At 37.3% G+C, this 24,433-nt stretch overlaps 1 protein-coding gene and 1 long non-coding RNA gene across 3 annotated transcripts in view; both read right to left on the bottom strand.

Moving 5' to 3' along the window:
* Positions 1 to 1,455: 1,455 nt before the first annotated feature.
* LOC127423076 (uncharacterized) lies at positions 1,456 to 2,516 on the bottom strand. The gene is made up of 3 exons (XR_007894271.1): positions 2,245 to 2,516; positions 2,111 to 2,144; positions 1,456 to 1,714 (listed from the first exon to the last, which is right to left on the bottom strand). It is a non-coding gene; the product is annotated as an uncharacterized LOC127423076 (long non-coding RNA).
* Positions 2,517 to 9,340: 6,824 nt separating this feature from the next.
* Positions 9,341 to 24,433, bottom strand: part of LOC127423075 (urotensin-2 receptor-like) — a 103,180-nt gene continuing 88,087 nt past the window's right edge. The window contains exon 3 of one of the 2 annotated variants that reach the window (XM_051667105.1): positions 9,341 to 10,102. The gene's annotated coding sequence lies outside the window, so the exon portion shown is untranslated. Of the gene's footprint in view, positions 10,103 to 17,721; positions 24,422 to 24,433 lie in introns of those variants that run through there. The other variant, XM_051667103.1, reaches the window with a different exon arrangement.

The raw sequence follows: 24,433 nt of genomic DNA, 5'->3' as shown, positions 1-24,433 counted from the left end.
GCCACTTTTGAAACAGAAAAACAAAAAGAAAAGGTTAGAGTGGACAAAGAAACACAGACATTGGACATCAGATAACTGGAAAAGAGTGTTATGGATCTTAACCCCACTGAGCTTTTGTGGGATCAGCTAGACTGTAAGGTGCGTGAGAAGTGCCCGACAAGACATGTGCTACAGGAAGTGTGGGGTGAAATGTCACCTGAGTATCTGGACAAATTGACAGCTAGAATGCCAAGGATCTGCAAAGCTGTCATTGCTGCATGTGGAGGATTTTTTGATGAGAACTATTTGAAGTAGTTTAAGAATTAAAATAATAATAATAATAATAATAATTCAAATTGTAATAGTAATTTTTCACATTATTAATGTCCTGACTATACATTGTGATTAGTTGAATGCCACTTTGGTGAATAAAAGTACCAGTTTCTTTCCATAAGAGCAAAATCTGTACATTATTCCAAACTTTTGGCTGCCAGTGTACTTGTCTTCCAAGATGTCAGAAAGAACACTGTAACCAAGGTTACCAGGGAGTAACAGAGAGGGAGAAAAAAAAAAAGATTGTTATTAATATAATAATGTAATAAGGTGAAAACTATTTAAACTATTTAAAAGAAGTCAATTTATGAAAGGAAATACTACTTTTATAAAAACGTATATTTTCACTTGGGTATTAATGTGACCAATGGTGATGAGTTTTGAACTTGAGACGGGCCAATGCGAGCGCAGAATATGGCGCAGCAGAAAAATTGATTTCCGGGTTTTGCACTAGGTTTATGCGTGGAGTTAGAGGCAGCTCTCTCTCTCGTGCACGGATGCCTGATGAGTGCGGTGTTCGCTGCCGTTCCGGGGAACAGAAAGAAAGAAATAACCTAGATTAATTCTATCGATGGATTTATGTGAGTGAAATGACGCATTTTATTTTCCATTAGTTATGAGTGACATTGATATTGTTATGTGAGTGAAATGGACATTCAGCTTGTAAATATCAAAGTGTATGGTGATATACATATACTCTATTAGCATCAGAGTATTGCTAAAGTGTTTATGGAGTGATTACAAAGGGTAAAGAGAAGGATTTAAAGGGGACGTACTATACTTACGCCTCTCTGGAATTTTCTTTGAAGTTAGCGATCTCCTTGGTAAGTCAATTTGCTTTGTTAATTATATCAATTATTACAAATCAAACCGTTATTATTGTGTAAGAGGAAAAGCAAGAGAAATTAAATCTGTGAGAGTGATTTATGTATATAAAAAAAGTGTAATGCTGTATTTGGTAAATAACAGCTAACTATGTGATCAATTATGTGACGAGAAGTGGTCAGTCGTATATTAATGAGTGTGTTATGTTGGAAAAATAATCACAGACATTGCGTATATAAAGAAAATATTCTTTATTTGAAAAATGCATGTACATTTATTCAAGATATTCAAGTTCTGTTTAAAATGTATGATGTACGATGATTAATTTACTTTCATGAGTTAAAAACTTTATTGTATGTTGTTACAATGAAGATATTCATGATATTTTTGTGACCTTGTCTGTTCAAGGTCAGGTTTTTTTTTTTTGTTGTTGTTTTGTCCCTTTCCAAGTTTGATTGATGTCCTCTGTCTGATGTGACGATGTCTTGGTGCTTGTATTCTGGATCTGTCCCGGACTTCCGGTGATTCTGAGGAGGGTTTGGACTGGCGAGCCCCCTTGAGTCTGTTCTTGGATTTTCTGTTTGAAAAAAAAAAAGTTTTCTGAACTCTACGAATGGTAGGAAATCGAATAACTTTTCTTTTCTTCTTTTTTTCTCTTGGATGGAGATATTTTTGTTTCCTCGTCAACCGATAAAAGACATTTAAATCTCTCTACGGACTATTCAAAGAACTGTTTTTTTGAGAGTCTGAAAAATTGAGGGTTTTGAAATTTGATTTTCAGTGTTGATTTTCTATTGTGTTGACAACTTTGATATATTAATTGGATTTATATTAATTGGGTTTTTGATACTTGAACACTGATTGATTTAAAGAAGGAAAAACACCTTTAACAAAGGTGATATAAGTGTGCATTTTCAACCTCATTAGAGTGAATCAAACACTGAGTTAAAGTGAACGAACAAAGAGAACTTACCTTGTTGAAAACCAAGGGAAAAGGTTCATGAAACCTAAAACAAAAGAGTGATAACAAGATTGAGAAATGACAATTTCATTTGTGGAAAAAAAAAAATTCTGTTTCATTCTTTTATAGTAAGTGATGCAACTTACCTGAGTGTTATATTATAAATACATGTCGTGTGTTCAAACAAATGTTCTTTGAGTCTGTTCACTGATGTTGTGGCATCTTTCTCAGCAGCAAATCTATTCTTCTGAGACGCTGGTCCACAGATTGGCATTATAACCTCTATATAAGTTATTGGCCAGAGAGTAGGCGCTACAACACTCACAAACATTCAATTACGGCAAGAAAATCCAAAAGCTAAGCTCCAAATTTCAAGCACTCATCATGTCTTCCTTTCGAGTTGTTTAAGAGTGTCTTGCCAAATAGCCTCTATGTCATTGCCAGAGATCAGATGTACTGGTCACTGAGAGATTGTTTGTCCACACAGGCAGTACTTGAGATGTCTGTAGTGGCATTCTATTATTAGGCTGATACCAAATAAACCTTAGAGAGAGAATGTGACTGGAGAGCAAAAGGATAGGGAATCAAATAAATTCATTCTGCAAGATTCAAAGCCATTTTCCCAGTCATTGCTCTTAGATGAAATGGCAAAGCATTCTGCTGACATTTGAAAAATGACAATAAAATATTCTGACATTTGCACCAGATAAAGCTTGCATGTGTACATGGTCATTTAGATCAGTGGTACTCATCTTGTTTTGCCTCAGGACAGTCCCAGATTTTGCAGTGGACATCAAGTGGTGACCCAACATGGTACCAAAATTGTTCATTGTACAAAGGTAAACAAAAATGTCTTTAAAATCACACTTTAATTAATATCAAAATGAACTGCATAGGACCAACAATATGCAAAATTATTAACACGAGATAAGCTGAAGAGAAATAAATTCATACAACAGCAGAAGTATGATTAACAGTCTTTGTTGTTTGAGTGTTGTGGTTTTTAATTCTCTCTTGAATTGTGATAGTTTCATGTTCTCAGTAGCCAAAATTAACCTAGCAGAAGCAATGTGTTCATGTTGGCATCTGCATTAATTGGCTAGATTCTAGCAAATTACAGACGAATTTGTTCCAAAATAACATACAGTCTGATTAGACGCACATCATTTGACGTCAACAACAGAAGATATGGAAGGCATGCCATTTGCTTTAAAGCAGAGTTTAAGAATATGAGAAGTGTTTCCGGTTCTGGCGGACCTGACTAATGCAGCATAACTATGGGTTGATGGATAAATTAGATGTATGCCTGGCTGAATAGATTAATCTTTAGTCTAGACTTGTTGCTTGGGTTTTTAGATAAAGGAGTTTTTTTCTTTTGGAATTAAACTCATTTCTTTGTAGGCACAGTGACCACATATCTGGCACTCTCTTTCTTCACCACCCAGTGCTCTGGCCAAGGTTAAACCCCCATGTTGAACCCCTGCCAGTCTCAGAAGTGATCTATGAGGTTTCCCATCTATGCACTTGAAGATGGATTGCTTTGTTCAGATTCATTCTGGCTCTTCGAGCTGCATGTTACATATTGCATCAAGGCGTGCGACCTCAGCATGCAATAGAGGCCATCTGTCTACACATGAACAGAGTTAAAAAAAAAAATTGGATCTCAGGGGGTTATTTATAAAGTCCAGGCAAAGGGTATTGTTCTGTTTTCCTTTTAAGTTCCTGATTTCCCAGAGAGTGCAGTACAACCTGGCCTCCATGTTCTGCTTTTTACAAAGATGGTAAGGTCATTTGGTCAGATTAGGTACATTTCTCAGATTTTCCGATATTAGTTCTTGTTATAAGGTACATTAACACATGTTTCCAGTAAATTGACTATTTGTGAGTACTTGTGGCGAGAGACATAAAAAAAATAAAAAATAAAAAACATATACTGTGCCTGTACAAATTGCTTGCACCTAGCTCTTTTAAACGTTTAAATTCGGCTTCAATCTACCATGGCTTTTGTTTGTGACTACAGTCATATCCTTTTGAGGGTGTTCAAAAGAGAGTACAACACTGAAATACATCCAACTGAGGTGAACTTCTTTTGAATATAAAATAAACATAACACTTTTATGTGATTACATCAGAGAAAGTGTTTCAAGCCCATGAGGATGAACTCTGTGCATGACAAGTGACAATGTACAGTTAGCTTTCATATGTATCAGCATGAGGAAGCATCAGCATCCAACACTGAATCTGTAATGTTGGGAAGAAGTCAAGGGAGCCGGATCTAAATGCAGCTAGTTTAATGAAAAATAAATTAAACACAAAACAGGGTAAACACTGGAACAAGGCAAGGTTCGGAACTAGGAAACAAAACAAATGTTTACAAACAAGATAGCAACCAGTACATGAACTGGAGAAAAACACACAACAACTGACAAAGACTGAGCAGACATCAGGGCATTATATACACAAGGATAAGGGAGGTAATGGAAAACAGGTGAGAACAATTGGGAACAGCTAGCAGTGATGAGGGCAGTGAATTATGGGAAATGTATTCCAGGGAAAACAGAAGACAGAGGCTAAACACAAGGCAAAACAATAGTGAATCATGATTGAATCCATTAATATGTGTTAAGAGTTATGTTATACCTTCTGTGCTCTCCAATTCTCATGTTTAATCTTTGGCACAGAGCAGAGGCATAAAATCCTTTCATGTGAGACGGTTTGTTTTATATTACTGATTTGCTCGGCTGCTTCTGTTTCTGTTCATTATGCTAATACAACAATGTGAGCCACTTCCAGGCTGTCCACCAATCAGCTAAAAATACTATATCTTCTCTTTCAGTAAAATAATAATAATAATAATAATAATAATAATAATAATAATATCCTCTGGTCTCACATGGTACTGCAATGCCTTTTTAAAGATTAAATGAACAGAGGAAACATTTCTCTCTCTCTCTCTCTTTGTTCTCATTAAGCATGAAAAAACAATGATATATCATACTGTCTAGACAGGTAGACACTGGGTTGTTGTACAGGTAAAATATGCAATAAAGCAGGCAGCTACCCACCCTGCTAGAAAAAAGGGGAAAAAATGCTGCATGGTAGAAGCCCTGCCGGTCTCAGGTGAAGAAGTAACAGGCTTTTTGACCAAGTGCCCAAGAAAGCATTAGTGAATAGGGAACTTCAAATACTTCAAGTTCTGATGTAATAAGGGGGCCTGGGTTGCTCAGTGAGTTTTGACGCTGACTACCACCCATGGAGTCACAAGTTCAAATCCAGGGTGTGATGAGTGACTCCAGCCAGGTCATCTAAGCAACCAAATTGGCCCGGTTGCTAGAGAGGGTAGAGTCACGTGGGGTAACCTCCTCATGGTCGCAATTAAGTGGTTCTCGCTCTCAATGGGGCACGTGGTAAGTTGTGCGTGGATCACGGAGAGTAGCATGAGCCTCCACATGCTGTGAGTCTCCACGGTGTCATGCACAATGAGCCACGTGATAAGATGCGTGGACTGATGGTCTCAGAAGCGGAGGCAAGACCGGATTGAGGTGAGTAACCACGCCACCACAAGGACCTACTAAGTAGTGGGAATTGGGCATCCTAAATTGGGGAGAACTGGGGAAAATAAAAAAAAATCGCAGTTCTGATGTAATAGTGAAATTATTTATGTGTTCAAATACTTCACATAATACCCAGTGCTCCTCAAATTTGAATTAATTGACTATGTTATTGCCTGCATAATAACATTTTTTGTTTAAGGTTGTATCTAGATTAAATACCTCCTGCTGACAAGGTGTAGGACTAAGTGAACTGAAGTGACATTCCTCAGAGTTCTGGCAACGTCTGAAGTAATCCATTGAGCATAACTGTGACTATTCGTTTATTCATTCAAAGTCAGCCCTCCATTGAAGGACATCGGCTGCCACGAGTTTCATGAGAATATAAAGCAATAGCTTTCCTCACTAAATGTTCAGTATCTCTTTACATTCTCTTTGTAGAGTGTAAACAGATGTTTTCGGAGTGCCATCACTCAAGTTCATACTTGGTTTAAGCAAATATATGAGTTTAATTAGTAACTTCACATTTAATATAATCAGTGTCAGTGCTAATGTTCATCAAATGTATCTAACAATGTTACCCAGTGAGGGCTCTAAAGTCAGTGAAATTGTGGGACCCTTGGGAAGCCTCTGCCTGTGGTGATCAGTATTCATTAGATTGCAGAGGTCATCTGGTCACACTTAATTTCGGTGATTCTGTCTGCACACAGGTACATCAATCATTTAATCAGCCTTTTACAATTCCATTATTTATCTGTGATGGTGATCCAAGCTGGCACTTTGTAATCCACCCCCACACATGCACATGAAAACACATACACAACAAACCATGCAATGTGTCAAATATATCAAATAATCATGCAAGACGAGAGTTGTTTGACAGTAGTAAGATGGTGACTTTATAAGCATGAAAAATACATAGTATAATAAAATATGATTTAATATTACTGTGTGTGTGTGTGTGTGTGTGTGTGTGTGTGTATATATATATATATATATATATATACACATACAATGAGGTTCAAAAGTTCACATAAAATATCTTAGATTTAAATTCTAATTTAATACTGGAAATAAACAAAGATTTGGGATTTTTGAAAATTTTAAAAGAAAAGTTATGGCGTAAAATTAAGAAATTATTAAGATTCTGCCCTATTTCTAGGTCACTAATCAAATAAGCAAGTTAGTTACATTGACCAGGTTAACTCTTTCATGAAAAGGTCAGATTTCCTTGCTTCCAAAAAGCATACAGGGTGTGTGTGTGTGTGTGTGTGTGTGTGTGTGTGTGTGTGTGGGCGGGTTTAAGTGGTTTACAAGGACTTTTTTTTAGGTTACAAACTGGTAATTACAAAGGTATTACGCTATAAATGTGGTTTATGAGGACATTTCTAGTGTCCCCATAATTCATATCACTTAAAAAACATACTATACAATGTTTTATTGAAAATGTAAAAATGCAGAAAGTTTTTTGTGAGGGTTAGGTTTAGGGGTAGGGGTAGTGTTAGGGGATAGAATCTATAGTTCATACAGTATAAAAATCATTATGTCGATGGAGAGTCCTCATAATGATAGCCGCACCAATGTGTGTGTGTGTGTGTGGAGAAAAGCATCCTATACTGTTAAGGTGATTAATGGCTGATGTGGCAAATTTTGCAGCATCAACAAGTTAAACAATTTATATTCTACAGTGAAATCTAATTAGCTGAGTTATTCTATAGGCAAAGTTGTTAGCAATTTAGACACTTGTTACTAAGAGACAATGTTTCAAGCCTTTTCCCTAAGGGCAGAGTCATTTTTGAACTTAAGATGTTGCACCCTAAACCCTAATTTTATTCATTGTTTTTCCCTTCTTGCTATTTTGCAAATTATTTTAGGTAACATAAAGGCTGCAGCCAATCCCAAACTTATGAGATAAACAATGTTGTTTTGCTGCTTATGAGAAATTGCCAGAAGAAATCACTTTTCTAGTTAAGCAAATGTTAGTGAAATAGTTTGTAATTAATATCTCTTCCTAAAGAATTTGGCTGGTTCTTGTAAACTGAGATTAATTAAAAGAAACTATAGGGAAATACAGCTTAAACCCATTAGAGAGACCAGTATGTTCAGTGAAGACCAGGGGCTTTATTTTCGTGAGTGCACTATGCGCAGCGCTACGTGCAACAATCATGCACTATGTCTTATCCAATTTTCGTGAGAAGGCTAATTCTAAGTGCAATTTTCGTGCCAGCACAAAGCCATAGTGGACGTGGGTGGGAGTGTTTGTGCTACTGTGGATGTAGACACGCAAACTGTGGGTATATTGTATGTAAATGAAGTGGTGCAAAGCGCAATTTGCTATTTTCCTCAGAATTTGGTCGTTGCGCCAAGACGTTTCAATACCACATCTTAACTCAGCGCAAAGTCCAAATTCAGTTCCTGCATTTGCAGTTTGGAGATTCCACCAGTAGGTGGTAATAAAGTTCATGTCCAAATTCTGAAAGCTAAGAACATCAAATTATGTCCCTTCAATAGCTGTTGAAGCCACTTGTTGAAACAAAAAAATTATGAGATTTGTGTTAAACTTTCTAGTGGTCATGGTTTATTTCTTCAATTATTATTATTTTTATTGTTATGTTTATATGTATTATTATTCTTGTATATTTACAATTGTATTTATGATTTCATTTTGACTAGTAATTTTCCACCTGTCGTGAAGTGATTTTTAAGTCACTGCTAAAGGGACTGGTGGAAGAAGTTAAATGTGAAGTTAAAAGAGAGTAAAATGTTTGGATTTAGTATAATTTTTTGACCACTTCGTTATTTCGATTATATTTTCATTTAGTTTGAAGTGTCAGTTGAATTTACAAATATTTTTGGTTTAATTTTTTTGTTTCAATACATTAATAAAACATTTTTAAATCAATGTCGACCGGTAGAAGTGAAGTGCGTGCTGATTCAATCACTGTTTACTAGCCATAATTTGTGTGTCAGAAGATGAATATGATTAATAATACTTACATTCTCTGTAATTTAACGGAACCTACATTCATATGAACCACATTTACCGTGCGTATAAAAGGAGCTTGTCCCATTTAACATGGACACAGTTAATGCGCAAAATAATGGAAATCCATATTCCTATTCTTCTAATTCATTGCATACAGCCCATTTATACTACCAACTTCTTATGAATGTGCTGTCTATGTTTATATCGCTGGTGCTGGACAGGGAATGGACTGTATAGGACGAAGGCGTTGCCAGAGAAGAACCTCCGAAGAACACGATGAGCACTTTGCGCACGCGGTTTCACCAAACCCACTTGCACCTAGTCTTAGCGCTTGCTTGCACGAAAATACCAAAACTTCATGGTCACGCCCATTGACTTTGCACTTATGACTTGAGGCATTGTGTTGCGCTTATCGCATGCACTCTTAAAATAGGACCCCCAAGAGTCAAAGTTGAGTTTTAATAAGTTGTGAGAGAGTTTACTAAAGACAAAGTTCTCCACATTTCCAAAGACAAAAGAAAGAAACAGAAAATGACTTGAGGATCTAACCTTGGACTAACTTAGACTACTTAAACAATAGTAATTAAGTCAAGTTAAGTCATTTTTATTTGTATAGCTCTTTTCACAACACACAGAGTTTCAAAGCAGCTTTACAGAAAATCATGCAGTAACAGAAAATGAAACTATAATATCTATAAAGTCTTAGAGTCATCATTGTGTAGTTTGATTAAATTTAATTGTAAATTGTCTATAAAAATAGATATATAATCGTATTTAGAACCCCACTGAGCAAGCCGAAGGCGACTGGGGCAAGGAACACAAAACTCCATAAGATGTTGGTTAATGGAGAAAAACAACTGTGGGAGAAACCAGGCTCACTGTGGGTTCACCAGTTCCCTTCTGGCTAACCAGCATGAAAATAATGCCACTTTTACTTATTTATGTGCAGTGCAGGTCATGGTTTAAAATTAGTTAAGTAAATGTTAAGGGCCTGTGTTTACACAAAGATTTTGTATGAACTATAAGATTGATGTCTTTGGGATTCTGGATTCTTCTGGATTAACTGCAGAAGTTCACATTGATGCATTGTCCTTTGTTAGTTGGTTGATGAAGGCTTTTGCTGGCAAAAAATTGAAAGTCTATGTATTACATTTTAAGAGTGTAGTCCATCATTAGACCAAGGTGATGCATGCAGAGATCAGTGAGGTACATCAACCAACAGGTCATTTCGGTGAGGTCTATCCTAAGTCCAACGTTCAGGCAGTGGCATATGAAGTATCCCATGTCTTATGGTTGGAGTTGGCATCAGTTCATCCACTGAAGTCCATCGTAATAGACTGAAGTGATGTCTGGCTGGTATCAGCTGTCTTTAGTCATCATCACTCAGAGACACGTAGCAGTGGAGTCCGACACCAAGCAGGAATGAAGGTGGATCTGGCTGGCTCTGGTAACCTCGGGATATGAATCCTTAGGTTGAGACAGGGAAACAAATAGAATAATATTATCACAGATGCCATTCAATTTTTTTTGCAGAGTTATAGAGCATGATAAATGTTTCTGGTTCCAGCAGACCTAACTAAAGCAGCCTAATTGTGAGTTGATGGATAAATTAGGTATATGCTTGGCTAAATAGATGAGTCTTTAGTCTAGACTTAAACTGAGTGAGTGTGTCTGCATCTCGAACAGTGTTAGGGAGACTATTCCATAGTTTAGGAGCCAAACAGGAAAATGATCTACCTCCTTTAGTGAATTTTGATATTCTAGGAACTATTAACAGGCCAGAATTTTGCGATCGTAATGAACGTGATTGAATATAGCATGGTTGAAGGTCATTTAAGTACTGTGGAGCTAGACCATTCAAAGCTTTGTACATAGTTAACAAAACTGTATAATTAATACGAAATTTAACAGGTAGCCAATGTAACATTAACGACGCTTCCATCCAAGAATTTTTTGCGAAAATTTTTAGCGCATAAAAAAGTTTTAGCGCATAAAGCTGATGGAAACGCAAATCATTGTTAAAATTTCACAAGTGTCGACATATTTTTCCGTTTAGCTCTAGCGAATAAACTCTATGTCGAAACTTCAAATGTTGCGAAAAACTGGTTTGGAAACACCTTTTGTAGAGAAAATTGGCATTAACGCAAAAATGTAGTGTCAAATGAATTTACCCCAATCATAAGCTTGTGTTAAGCATGACGACAGGGTATATATCCTTGAAAGCCAATTTATTGTACGTGATTATGGATTGATCTTAACGGCATAGCACAGATCCGATGCTGCAAACATGACACTTCCAGGAGTTCCAACACAAATATTTTGTATCATGCACATGACAAGTGCACGGAGAACAAATGAATGACCACTCTTTGTGATTAATTTAATCACGTAGCCATCCGTTTATTTATTAAAGTTGCTTTTCCACACCATTCTAAATAATAGACGGCAGTCATGGAATTAGCCCATAATACAAAAAATTGTATTTGCACATAGATGTTTTAAATTAAAAATAAATACACAATACTAGGAGAAAAGCATCAGTGTGCTTTTTTGGAACACTAACATATAGCCCAATTCTATAAAATTATTGTTTAGCTTACTTTTGAAAAAAATGCCAGCAAAATTCCCTGTATTAAATTAAATAAATTAGCTTACCAAATTAATAAAGCATTAAATAAAATAATTAATTACCAAAAGAAAAAAATAATATTTTTAGACCTACAGTATATATGCCTTTTCTTTACACAAACTTAAGTTAGCCTTACCCTGTTCTGTAGATGAAAAAAGTCAGCTGAATGACATTCTCAGAATGTTCTACACTTTTTCAAGACTATAAACTATTAGAACTATTTGTCCACTGCTGAGTTCACTTTCAGAAAATTAGCTAATGAACATTTTAAAACTTTTAAATATTTTAAATCTAACCCTCTTTACCTCAGATTTCATTTGCTGAGCTTCTTCAGAAAATGTAAATTGCATTATGATGCTGAAATAATTTTAGATGACAATCAAGTTCAGTTGGTCATTAAAAGTTGCTGGACAAATATGTGGGACATAATGCAGTTGTAATGGCAATGCTTTAGATTAGATGATTGTTCCAAATAGCCTATTGAATATCAGGACTGTATCATATGTAAACCCTGATATACCCCCTGATATAAACCCTGCATACATTTTTCTTTAATAGCTGTGCACACAGCATATACACATCAATGGATGGTCCTTATACTAAGACTGAAAGTTTCCCCACTACTTGGTACAGGTTGCCAGCTTGAACAGGGCCATGACGATTCACTTTCGGGTCGGAACCAGTGGCAACCTGCGATAGGCGCATCATCAGGACCAATATCAGAAGGGCAACAGCTCCCTTTTGATTGTAATTCCTCATCTTCTGATTGCTTTTATTTGTTAAATTAAAATGAAAGTAAGCTGTCTAATTTCAATTAATTGTCTCAATACTCTCCCCATTTTATCAAAACTTCGGAGGAAAAAGAATTAGGGACATCTGGGAGGCGAAAGGTGCACAATTAGCGATAAACACTCATTTCTATATGGAAACGGCTTAAGGGAAGATTTATTTTGTGATAAACCAAAACTTATGTGACAGTGTTTTTTTTAGGCATGCCATCATTACGCGCACCATTTTTATCGCTAAAAGGCCATTTGAATGGAAACAGGGAGAAGATGGCAAATTACCCACACTTTTTTTACGCATTTTCACTTTGTCGATAATAAAATAGCACGAAAAGTGGATGGAAACTAGGCTAGTGATGCATATTAATAATTATAGGCATATGTAAATGAGTTGACATCATCTAATACAAGTACAGAGTTCTGATATGTGAACAGTACAGATACTTCTATGAACGGTGTTTTGTTCAACTAAGTGAATACAATCATACAAATATTATATTTTTAAAACACCAAGTTAAGTTGGTCAGTCTATAAGGGTCCCTGTGAGTCATGAATCAAGAGGCTCTTCTCCTTTTAGATACTTTTGGAGCTTAATTCCTTTGGCTTAGTCACATGACTCTTAAAACTCCAAACAATCCCTGCAATGACATCATTAGACAGAACAAAACAGAGAGCTATCTTTTCCTCAAGGTTGAGGCAGACCTCACTGGAACAGTAGTTTATGAGGAAAAAATGTTAGGTTACAAACTGGTAATAACATGTGTATTATGCTATAAATGTAGTTTATGAGGACATTTCTTGTGTCCCCAAAATTAAAATCGCCTAAAAAACATACTAAACAATGTTTTTTTGTAAATGTAAAAATGTAGAAAGTTTTTTGTGAGGGTTAGGTTTAGGGGTAGGGTTAGGGGATAGAATCTATAGTTTGAACAATATAAAAATCATTATGTCTATGGAGAGTCCTCATAAGGATAGCTGCACCAACGTGTGTGTGTGTGTGTGTGTGTGTGTGTGTGTATAACAAACTTCCTTTAAGGTATGTATGCTTAATGAACACTACTACCTGTATAAAGAACATGTAGGTCTAATAAAAAAACAATGTCAATGTGTGTGTGTATGTGTGTGTCTATGTGTGTATATTCTTATTCAGAGTCACAATGGTGACAAATTAATGTTGGTAACCCTGGAGTGCAGGCTTGGTGGGCCCAGAGACTGCATAGGGCACATTTTACCCACACTTCCTTTGGCTTAGAGTTGCCAAATTACTCCATATAGACAACACAAAAGTTTTCTGTAAAAAAGAAAGTGGAATAGAAAACCTGAGTACATAGACACAAAAAGTTTTTACATTTGTCTGGCACCTACGCTAATATTCAATTCTACTCTGGTCTCCAGTGGCTAACCTGTCATATGCTTACCTCACGTGGAGTAAGTCCATAATACAGGTCTGCTGCCTGAGTCAAACAGTCAGCTAAAACTTCCTCCTTCACCTCAGAGAAAACTTTGTTGCTGCTCCAGTTACCTGCACTGGGAAGATCAATGGACCCCTTCTGCAGTGATTTGCAGTATGTGCTCAGTGTTAAATGGCAGATCCCATGTGATTTCGCAACTGATCTGACTGACTTGCCCTTCTTTGTGACCTCACCAGATGCTTTTTTTTTTTTTTTAAACATTGGCAGGCACACCCTGTCTGTCTCTCTTTTCCACTGCCTAGGCATTCTGTAAAATTATTAAAATCAAGAAAGTGTTCTTAGTTTTATGTAAGGGGAAGGTTGTAACACTTTTTAAAGATGTGTTACAACCCATCCCACCCCTGTCAGCCATTGTTTAGCTAACTGTATTAGCATAGTTGTTTGAAATTAGCAGGGGAAATCTCATTTTGCCTGAGAAACTACAATTTAATCTAAGTCATATGATTTTATCTGCAATAGTATAAGTTCTAAACAAAATGTAGTCTTGGTCAAAAAATTTACTTTCTTACCTCAAAATACGTTTTTTCTCTATAGAATCTGCATGCGCCTGTTTCCAGCCTTGACAACTACCATGTGGGATCAGGGAGGAAGTGGGTAAACACTGAAATGATCATATGACATATCTTATCCCTGATTGGTGGAACTGGTGGTGTTACAACTCTCCCCATGTTACAACCATACCCGGTCTCCCCAATATAAATTTACTGCATACTGAGTATATAGATCTAAGCAGCAGTCCTGCATTTAGCTCTGCAGCTCAAGTTGGCTTGAGAACTAACAGTGATCAAGCATAGGAATAATTTCATTTCTATTGGCCATTGCAGTGATGTCTTAAGTACATACTGATATCAAGCCACTCAAAATGCCTGATTTTCTTGAATAAGCTGAACTTGATTCAAAGGAAATTTTAAGGTAGGTCACAGTAACCTATGGGTGGTTGATTGCAGGGGCCGTGCCCACAATATTGTTTTCTAGATTACATAGGTCCTTTGACAAAATTGAATCACTTACTGTACAAACTTCCTGCACCTCCTATCAGGGTACAAGGTAAACATACAGTATACTGCTGTTTAAATGAACTCATCAGGAATGCTGGATTTTCATATAACAGAAACTAAAGGTGTTTCAAACAAAACAGACACACTCTCCTGTCAGTTTGTCTCCGAGGACATCTCCCCGAGACCGGATACTAACCTCCCGTCTTCCTGCATGATAGGAGCCATTACCTGGGAGACTGTGTCAGTGGTCAAGGAGGCACAACGCACCCATCCTGACCCCGGTAATGTTCCCCCAAACCGTTTGTTTGTCCCAGACTCTGTGCGTTCCGAAGTTCTCCAGTGGGGTCACTCCTCCCGATTCACTTGCAACCCTGGGTCCAGTCGCACCCTTGACCTTCTGAAATGACACTTCTGGTGGCCTACTATGGATGCGGACACTTGGGCCTTTGACGCTGCCTGCTTGGTGTGCTCCCATGTAAAATCTTCACACCGTCCACCTGCTGGCCTGCTTTGCCCCCTCCCTGTTCCCAGTCACCCCTGGTCACACATCGCTCTCGACTCTGTTACCAGACTGCCTCCCTCTCAAGGTAATACTACCATCCTCACTATTGTTGACCATTTTTCCAAGGTAGTGTATTTTGTGGCCCTGTCCAAACTTCCCACACCCCGTGAGACTGCTGAACTCGTGGTCCATCATGTTTTCAACCTTCATGGTATTCCCCGGGATATCGTTTCTGACCGTGGACCCCAGTTTATCTCTCTTGTTTGGAAATCCTTCTGTCACGCTCTCGGTGCCTCTGTGAATTTGTCCTCTGGGTTTCACCCTCAAACCAATGGTCAGGCAGAGCAGGTCAACCAGGAGTTGGAAGCAGTGCTTCGATGTATTACTGCCGGGAATCCCTCATCCTGGAGCTCCCAGCTCGCCTGGATTGAATACGCGCATAACTCCCTGTCAAGTGCAGCTATTGGTATGTCTCCTTTTGAATGTTCTTTAGGGTATCTGCCTCCCTTGTTGAGAGTAACGTCGCTGTTCCCTCTGTCCAAGCTCACATCCGTCATTGCCACAAGATTTGGAGAGATGCCCGCCTGCCTTGCTTCATTCAGCTGATCACAACTGCCACCTTGCTGACAGCCATCGGACCCCAGCACCCAATCACCAACCAGGTCAAAGAGTTTGGCTTTCTTCAAGAGACATTCCATTAAAGACTAAATCAAAAACATCATCAACCCCTCTGTCGTCAGACTCAAACTCCCTAAATCCATGAGAATCCATCCTTCGTTCCATGTCTCACAGCTGAATCCGGTCCATGTCAGCCCACTGTGTCCTCCAACCAATCCCCCTCCGATCATCCTGCCTACACCGTCAGGAGGCTGTTGGACGTGCGCCGTCGTGGACAGGGTCTGCAATACCTTGTGAATTGGGAGGGATACGGACCTGAGGAGCAGACTTGGGTGCCCCGTTCTTTCATCCTGGACACCTCGCACATGCAGGATTTCCATCAGGCCAATCCTGACAAGCCTGGCGGGTCGCCTGGTGGCTCCCGTTGAGAGGAGGGTACTGTCATGGTTTGGGCTAAGGCTCCTATTTTTTCTCCTTTCCTTGTGTTTCCTTGTTTTCCCTTTCCTTGTGTTTTCTTTGTTTGTATTTTGTTATTCCCCTTGTTTGTTTGTGATTGTGGTTTGTTCAGGGCATGGCACTCCACTCGGCTCCTCCTCCTCCTGATTGTATCAGCCAACTCATCTGTTCCTCATCTTCTCATCAGCCAGCAAGTACTTAAACCCCGGTTCTCCAGTCACTCTCCGCCAGATCATTCAGTCAGCCAGTGTGGTACTAACATTTAGGCCTCCTAGTGATTGTTGCTCAGCTCTACCTACCTAGAGTTTTGCCTTTTGTGTGTAACCCCCAGTCACTCCTATATTTCAGGACCATACTCATCCGGCCTGCCTGCAGCTCTGCTCAGCCACTCACTGCCAGCCCAGCTAGTCTTCTGCCTCCGCCTTCACCAGCCCATTTTCCACTACCTTTGTCTACAAACATCTTGCAATAAACCCACTGAACCAACTTCCTCTGAGTCTGTGTTCCGCTTTTGGGTCCAGAACATTAGTCATAACTTACATTGAATATCTGTAAACCTATAAGGTCTAAAAGCCTTTGCAGTGAGATTCTGAGAATTACACACAAAATGGTATAATGACTTTTCGTTCATTTATTCATTGATATGCTTCACATCTGGCCCATAATGACCCATTGTTTTTGCATGTTTCATTGTAAGATATCATTGTTTCTCATAATTATGTTCAGTCCTCACAGGAATTTATACATTTTAAATACAGTAGATGGAATAAAATTGACTGCATGTGTGCAAATGTGTGGATGATGAAAAATGCATCTTTTTTATCCTACATTGCCATATTGACTGTAAAAAGTGGTAGCATTTAATTGTTACCATTAAGATCAATTTCGGCTTGAACTAACTCTTTAAAATGACTTGTTGGTATTTACCTAATGCATTTAGGTTGATTTAGTCATGTTAAATAATTATAATATAAACATTGACTTATTTAAAGCTCAAGTATGTAACGTTGTCAGTGTTAAAATACTTTCTTCTATTTCAGCTTAATATGCAGAAATAACTATAAGTAAGCCATTCATATAGGCAAATTTTCTTAAAAACTATAAACACAGTGTCACTGTGGAACTATAAAAATTCCTGTGTTTGTTTTGAGCGACCCGCTTTGACCTGCCCCAACAACATTACTCAACCGAGACTATCTGACTGTTTGAACAACTGCAGGTAAGCGGCGTATTTAGAAAACTGTTTTGAAAACATGATTTATTTTTGCAGTTCCGTTCTGTGGCACTAGTGGCACAGAAATTACATACTTTAGCTTTAATTAAACACTTTAATTTAATTTAGATGGTACCACATAAAGCATATTTTTAGATTCTCTGATAATTTAAAAAAAAAAGTGTAGCATATATTTTGTAAATGAACAAATAAAGTTCATTCAGAATGACTTGTCAAATCATTTAAGATCTTTAAATATAAAAACACTTATACACTATGTTTATTTTTGATGTGCGTTTTATGCATATACATATTCAATTTTAATAATCTGTGATAATATAAAAGGCTTTGATACAAAGTTGGCACATACATTTCTTCAGAACGGCACAACTCTTAATGAGAGGATTGTTAAAATTACTGTAAACCACATAGCAACAGCAATTATTCTATTGTGAAGCTCATTGGCAGGCGTTTAAATCTAAAAGCCTCTCCTAGCTTCTTTTGACATATGGCTTACTAAAAATATATAAAATTTGAATGCAATGACTGTCCATTACAATTTTAAAATAATACAAATAAAAAAAGCTTTTTATTCAGTTGTGCCATTTCAAAACATGAATATCTTTTGCATTGTCTGTTATAAAAGAAAAACAGAAAAATAGCCTTGCATGACTGAATATTATTTAATGTGCTATCTACTTACCATAAAGTGATGTTTTACTGTTTATTGAGTGTATGGTACATTTCTTAGCAAGCGTCATTTAAATAAGCTACAGTGAGAAATTTAGCAGCTTTACATAGACTTTACAATATCACAATTGCAAAACAAAGACACAATAAGAAGCCATAGAAATACATAACCTGTGTAGGCCTCAACAAAGAGCATAGCATTAAAAATAATATGATTTTTGCATTTCTGCATTGCATTATTAACTTCTGCAAATTATTAATTTTCACACTAAATCTCTTTCCAAAAACATGACCATAAGAAATGTTTTTCATTACAGATAAATTAACTTGTTACACAGCAGAGTAGGATGTGTACTGTTTTAGTGATTTGAAACCTAGTCTTTCTCCCTTGAGGTATGAAATTCAGCCTTGGAACTCAGCCTTGGTCCCACTTTATATAAGGTATTTTTTTATTATTATGTACTTACATTAATGTTTTAATACAATGTACAGTACTTACGTATGATGTACATACATGTTGTAACACTTTAATTACAATTAGTGGCTAGAAGGTAACCCTCATTCTCCGAAAATCTTACAAGGTTGTCATGCAATATTATCTGTTTATTTGGAGTCTGGCAGCAAACCTGCTCCAAGCCCTATCCTAACCCCTAACTCTAACTCTAACCTAACTCTACCCTACCTCAAACTTTGGTAGCAGCAAATGCAAAAATTACAATAGATCTAAAGAAAAACATACATATACAACAATTACATGGTATCAAAATCTTAATGTACATACATTGTAGTTTAAGACACCTGTATAAAGTGAGTCAGATATTTTGTTGTCTTTTAGAAAATAATGGTTTATATTTTCCTCTGCTCTCAAAGAGCATGTCTTAATAGGTGCAAAATAGGCTCTTATATTTTCTTTTATATTTTAACGGAATATGTGATCATTGATTGCCATTAGCTTTTGTGTAAACAAAGGTGTAGACAAAATGTAACTTAAATATAGCTGTAATATTTACAAGCAATCTTCCTATATTCTTTTTACCACACTCTGTACATTTAACATGTAACACCACTGAAATGTAGTATATTTATAATCTTTGAATCAAAACAAAATAGTTAATTTCTCTGATTTGCTCTGATTCAACATTTCAGAGCAACATGCAGACTACATCTAATGGGTAGTACAGTATATCTTTTGTGTTTAACAAATACTGAGTCCAAATATAATAAGCACCATTTTGACATTGTGCATTGAAGATAAATGATGAATTCCTTGGGAGTCAGAAAGTTAAAGTTGCCTAATTGGTCGGTTTCACTCTACTATTCTCAAATTGTGCATATCATTTATGAACTCCATCTAGGCCACCTGCTTTCATAACTCATTAAAAGTCAAAGCCAAGCATCCTCTGCATTGTAACTGTGGAGAACACAGATCTCAGGTCAGCATAAGGTCAACATAAGCCTCCACTCTTGTCAACTTCAAATTCTGTGAGTCTAGGAAACAGGATGGTGGCGACAGAGCCCTCACTGATTATACAGAAAAAATCTAACAGGCCCAGGTAACACTGGCAGAGCCAGAGGAGTGTCTGGGGTGGCACTATACACCCCTGACATCTGATTGGCTACCCCGGGTGCCACCCCAAAATTTCATTCGCTACTGGCAGTTTGTTGCTTATTGACATCTCATTTCACCTCTTGTTGAAAGAAGAATTATTTTGACGTTCGGTGGCGCATTAGTGATGGGAAAATTGAATAATTTTACTGACTTAGATCTTTGAGTCTCGTTCAGCAAAATGAACAAATCTTTTCATTCAAGTCATTTCGATCATCATGTGACAGTCGCATAGGCTCTACAGGAAACAGAATTGATTAGTTAACCTCCTGAGACGGTTGAGTCTTTCGTTCATTTAACACGTGACAGCCTCATAGGTGCTCATAGGCTCTGTACAGGAAACATAATTGATTATTTCATCTCCTGAGTTGATCTTCGGAGTTCGGATCTGAGTCTTCGTTCATTTGACATGTGACCTCCAGGCTCAGCATTCGTTCACGTGTGACAATTACTGGTCTTTTTTCATAATTTTTTTCTTTACAGCTCACAGTCAGTGTATTGCAGTTGTTTGTATCATGATCAGTACATGTCAGTATGACAATAAATGACTTTTTAAAATTATAAGAATTGTCATGATTAATTATTTTCATGTATTTAATGCAGGAAGTGTTGACACAATATTTTATCCCAAGTGTAAAATTAGTTAATAAATAATTAATGCTTGATTTGGGTCTATTCCCAACAAGAACATAAGAATAAATAAATAAATAATTAATACCATGAAGGGATGCATCGTGAAGGAAAAATTAATTACAGTTTATTTAAAATAAACTCAATAAACAAGTAAGTAATATGGGCTTTCCTTATAGCTCTTGTAGTCTATTATATTTTCTGACGAGAAGATAAAAGTCATACAAAGTTTAAAACATTACTCTTTATTACCAGATTCAACAGGATGGGAAAAAACATCATGACAGAAATATTCACAAAGATATGAATTGCAAGAAATAAAGAAGCTACAATTATTGACCAGAAAAACTTTGTGTGACTGTAAGGTCAAAAATAAAGCATCTCAAACTGCTTGTTGGGAGCATTAAGAAGTATTAAGTAACTTCTGTTTGCAAGACAGAGACTTCTTGGCTGTCAGTGAATGACTTGTACCAGAAGACCGACTCGGGAGGTGAACTAATCATTTCTGTTTCCTGTACTGAGCCAATGGGTACATATGAGACTGTCACGTCATGTGGAAGATGAACGAAAGACTCAAACCCAAAGACTCGGCAGGTGAACTTATCAGTTCTGTTTCCTGTACAGAGCTGTCCCCGTGCCAAATGAATGAAACACGAGCACGGATTTTGCACATGCGTGGCTGTGACAAAATGAACTAATCACTATCTGAGACTACTCATTCTTCCGAGTCATATAAAAGATTAGTTCAAAATGAATGAATCGTTCATGAATGACCCATCACTACGGCACATTTTTCAAATCGAGGACGAGGGAGAGAGAATATTAACGTTGGTTGCGAGATACAGAAGAATAAGAAGAACATACAGAAGAAGGAGAGAATATTTCCATAGCTCCATGAGCTCTTTTCCCGATTGGCTAAAACATCATATTTGAAGTAAGTTTTAAGGTTTAGCATCGGGTTTAGGTTTCCTGAACAAATTGAGTCACTGTGTAAGTTAACGTTAGACCTTTGGCTCCATTAATAGACAGTTAATCAGTTAAGAGAGATTGGTTCCCAATTTAGCCTAACATACATTATGTTTACATCTGTGCTAGTAATACACTTACATGCATATACAGTGCAGTGTCGTAAGTTACAGTATATGAATGTTTAGCTAATATGGGGTAACTAGTAGGCTACAGCTGTCAGTGTTCATCAAGTTAACATTTAGCAATTTGAAATCCATTAACTAAAAAAAGATTTTCATACTTGAACTCAAACCGAACAATTGTTATTATCAATCTGTTAATGTTACTCAAAAGATTATCACAATTGCAGATAGCCTGTTTGCTATCAGAAAGGTGTAAGAAATTATAGCTAGCAAAGTTAATTACTGCAGTGTAGGGCTAGCCATGACCTAACTAGTAACCTAGGCTGGTAGTTGATTTGTAAGGTACAGTTATGATAATGGGGATTTGTAATTAAGATTGAGATTGGACTAAAATGTGGGTAATTGGATACTTAGATGTAACCATAGACTGCCTTACTTTTGCATAGGGTCAGTTAAACATGAAAAGAAAGGGAGAGATATCAGGCTTCTTTTTAAAGAAGCACAAACAGATAAATCAGGTGCAAACAGACCCCAGCCCTTGCATCACCACCGGGCCCCAGAGCAGCTCCCTACCTGAAGCTAGTCAGAGTCAGTGTAGTTAGACTTCACAAGGACACAGTCTACAACCACCAGGTAAGAGCATCTACCAGGCAGTCAGTCACATGCCCAGTTCAGAATTTAAGTTTAGCTTCAGCTTGTAATAGTTTATTTTGTCAGATTAAGCCTCACTTTAAAATGTTGGTTGTTGATTCATGTGTGTTCTTGTTTTGATGGCTGTGGCATTTTTATTGTTATTATATACTAATGGTTCTTGTGTTATTTTAATGTAATAGATGCATCAAGGGATGACACAGAGACCTCAGGCTCTGAGCAAGATAGTGAGCCAGAGCTGCCAGGAGATGTCATCGAGCCCCTCCCAACTGCATCAAGCACCAGATATGCTGTTCCAAAATGATCAAATGATAGGCCAGGCCATCATTGGTGTGTGAGTGTGTGCGTGAATGGGTGAATGTGTCACAGTGTAAAGCGCTTTGGAACCACTAAGTTTAAAAATAAAAGCGCTATATAAGTGCAGACCATTTACCATTTACCATATACTTTAAACTACACATTTTAGTTAGCAGCTGTTAGTATCTAATCTTGTGGATCCCTTAATTATACTGTACATTTCCATAGAGATATGACACAGTATTTAACGTGTATTTCAGAAATGTCAAGATCCAGAGAAGAGTGTCCTGTACAGCCTTGCTTAAAAACATTTCCCATAACTCAGCATGATACTAGGAAAAGGGCTTTCAACAGCTCCTGGTATAAGGACAATTCATGGCTTGAATATTCTGTAAGTCAAGATTCGACTTATTGTTTCGCATCTGCCCAATACACCTGAATCTGCCTTCACATCACAGTCAGGTTTTTGTAACAAAAGGCACTGTTTAAAGATTCTGGGTTTAAGATCCATTTAAAGGCAGAGCATCGTATCAATGCTATGTATGCTTGGAATCAGCATAAAAAGGATATTGACAGCAACTCATCAATGTTAGATGTCATGAATGATGACCAGAAAAAGAAAGTGTAGGAAAACAGTACTTACATTAAAACAATTGCAGATGTGCTCCTATCAACTGCCACTCAAAATATAGCGCAGAGAGGTCATTGAGAGTCTGATGACTCTCACAACAAGTGTAATTTTTTGACAATCTTAGAATAAATAGATAAGCATGACACTCTCATAGAGAAAAGGATGAATGCATGTGGCAATGCTAAGTACACAGGCCACCAAATCCAGAATGAATTTCTTGAGGGCTTAGCTGAGATGGTACAAAGTGAAATAATAAGAGAAGTAAAAGAAAGTTTTTTAGTATAATTGCAGATGAAACCAAAGATTTAAATAAAAAAGAACAAATGTCTTTAGTTGTGAGGTACTATTACAACGGGGCCATCCACAAAAGCTTTTTACACTTTCTGTCAGCTGAAAGCTTAGTCGCAGCAGGTCTCGCAAAAATGATAATTGATTGCCTTGAAAAACATGGTCTGGACTACAGAAATTATCTTGTGGTAGAGACACTGATTATTCATAGTATGTTAAAGAATTCTAGTGAAGTAACCCTTTTGGACCACACTATCTGCCACATTGAAGAATTCCGGGTTAAGTGAATTATCACTTCTACCTCTAATCAGCAATCATGGGATTCATTCATGCTCCTTAGATGCCAGGTTAGGGTTAGGACACTAATTTTCTGTCATGGTCTATGGACCCCCTGAAGTAGCCTTGGCAACCCCCTGGCCATCCCATGTATAAAACTCTAGTTCTGCCACTGCCAGGTAATGGAATACAGCGGTAAAATAAAAATAAGTATTCTGGATTTCTTCCCACAGTGTTATATAGGGCAATCCATGGCTACAATGCCACTAAGGAGCCTACAATTAAATTAATTAAATCATTAAAGACAAACTGAATAGAATAGCTTAGCTGTCAAATATACGGCATATGATCAAACAGAGCCGCAAACTTTATTAAAATGAGAGTTATAGATTTTGCACAAGGAAATACCCCTCCTGTTTAATGTGATCTTTCGCAGGAACTCACAGAATCGTGTTTGGAACCATTTTGATAGCTTCTATTGCAGTTACTGTATTTGAAGGAAATGATACTCATCAAAGTGAGTCACTTGGTGAGGGGGAGATCAAAGTTGTCCTCTGTTGGTAATTGCCTTGTTATGAAATTTGATCCTTGAAGACAAAGTGTGATGGATGAGCAAAATAAGAAGGGCAGCATTTTATTTGAACTGCAGTTCACAGTGATAATATCCCAGAGTCTGGGGAAACTAATGAAGTAATAATTGGTTTCCTCCCTTAAGATTCGTCCATGATTGAAACTGATCAACTGGTAAGGTGATGGCAACTCCAACCCCACATTGACCTTTTACTGTGGGGACACTTTTCGTAGATAGAAGAAACTTTCTTGCGATATCTTGCTTTGCTTCTCTTGTCTGCTCTGCTCCTACTCCTCTTTTATCCCTCTTCTGCTCAGAGAAGGGAGATACCAGCCTTCTTGGCTTACTTTGCACTTGTCCTGCCCCAGACAGTCATCTTCACCTGTAACAGCAG

This window comes from Myxocyprinus asiaticus, chromosome 32 (genome assembly GCF_019703515.2).
Source record: "Myxocyprinus asiaticus isolate MX2 ecotype Aquarium Trade chromosome 32, UBuf_Myxa_2, whole genome shotgun sequence".
Lineage (NCBI taxonomy): Eukaryota > Metazoa > Chordata > Actinopteri > Cypriniformes > Catostomidae > Myxocyprinus > Myxocyprinus asiaticus.
This window is presented reverse-complemented; position numbering and strand designations above follow the sequence as displayed.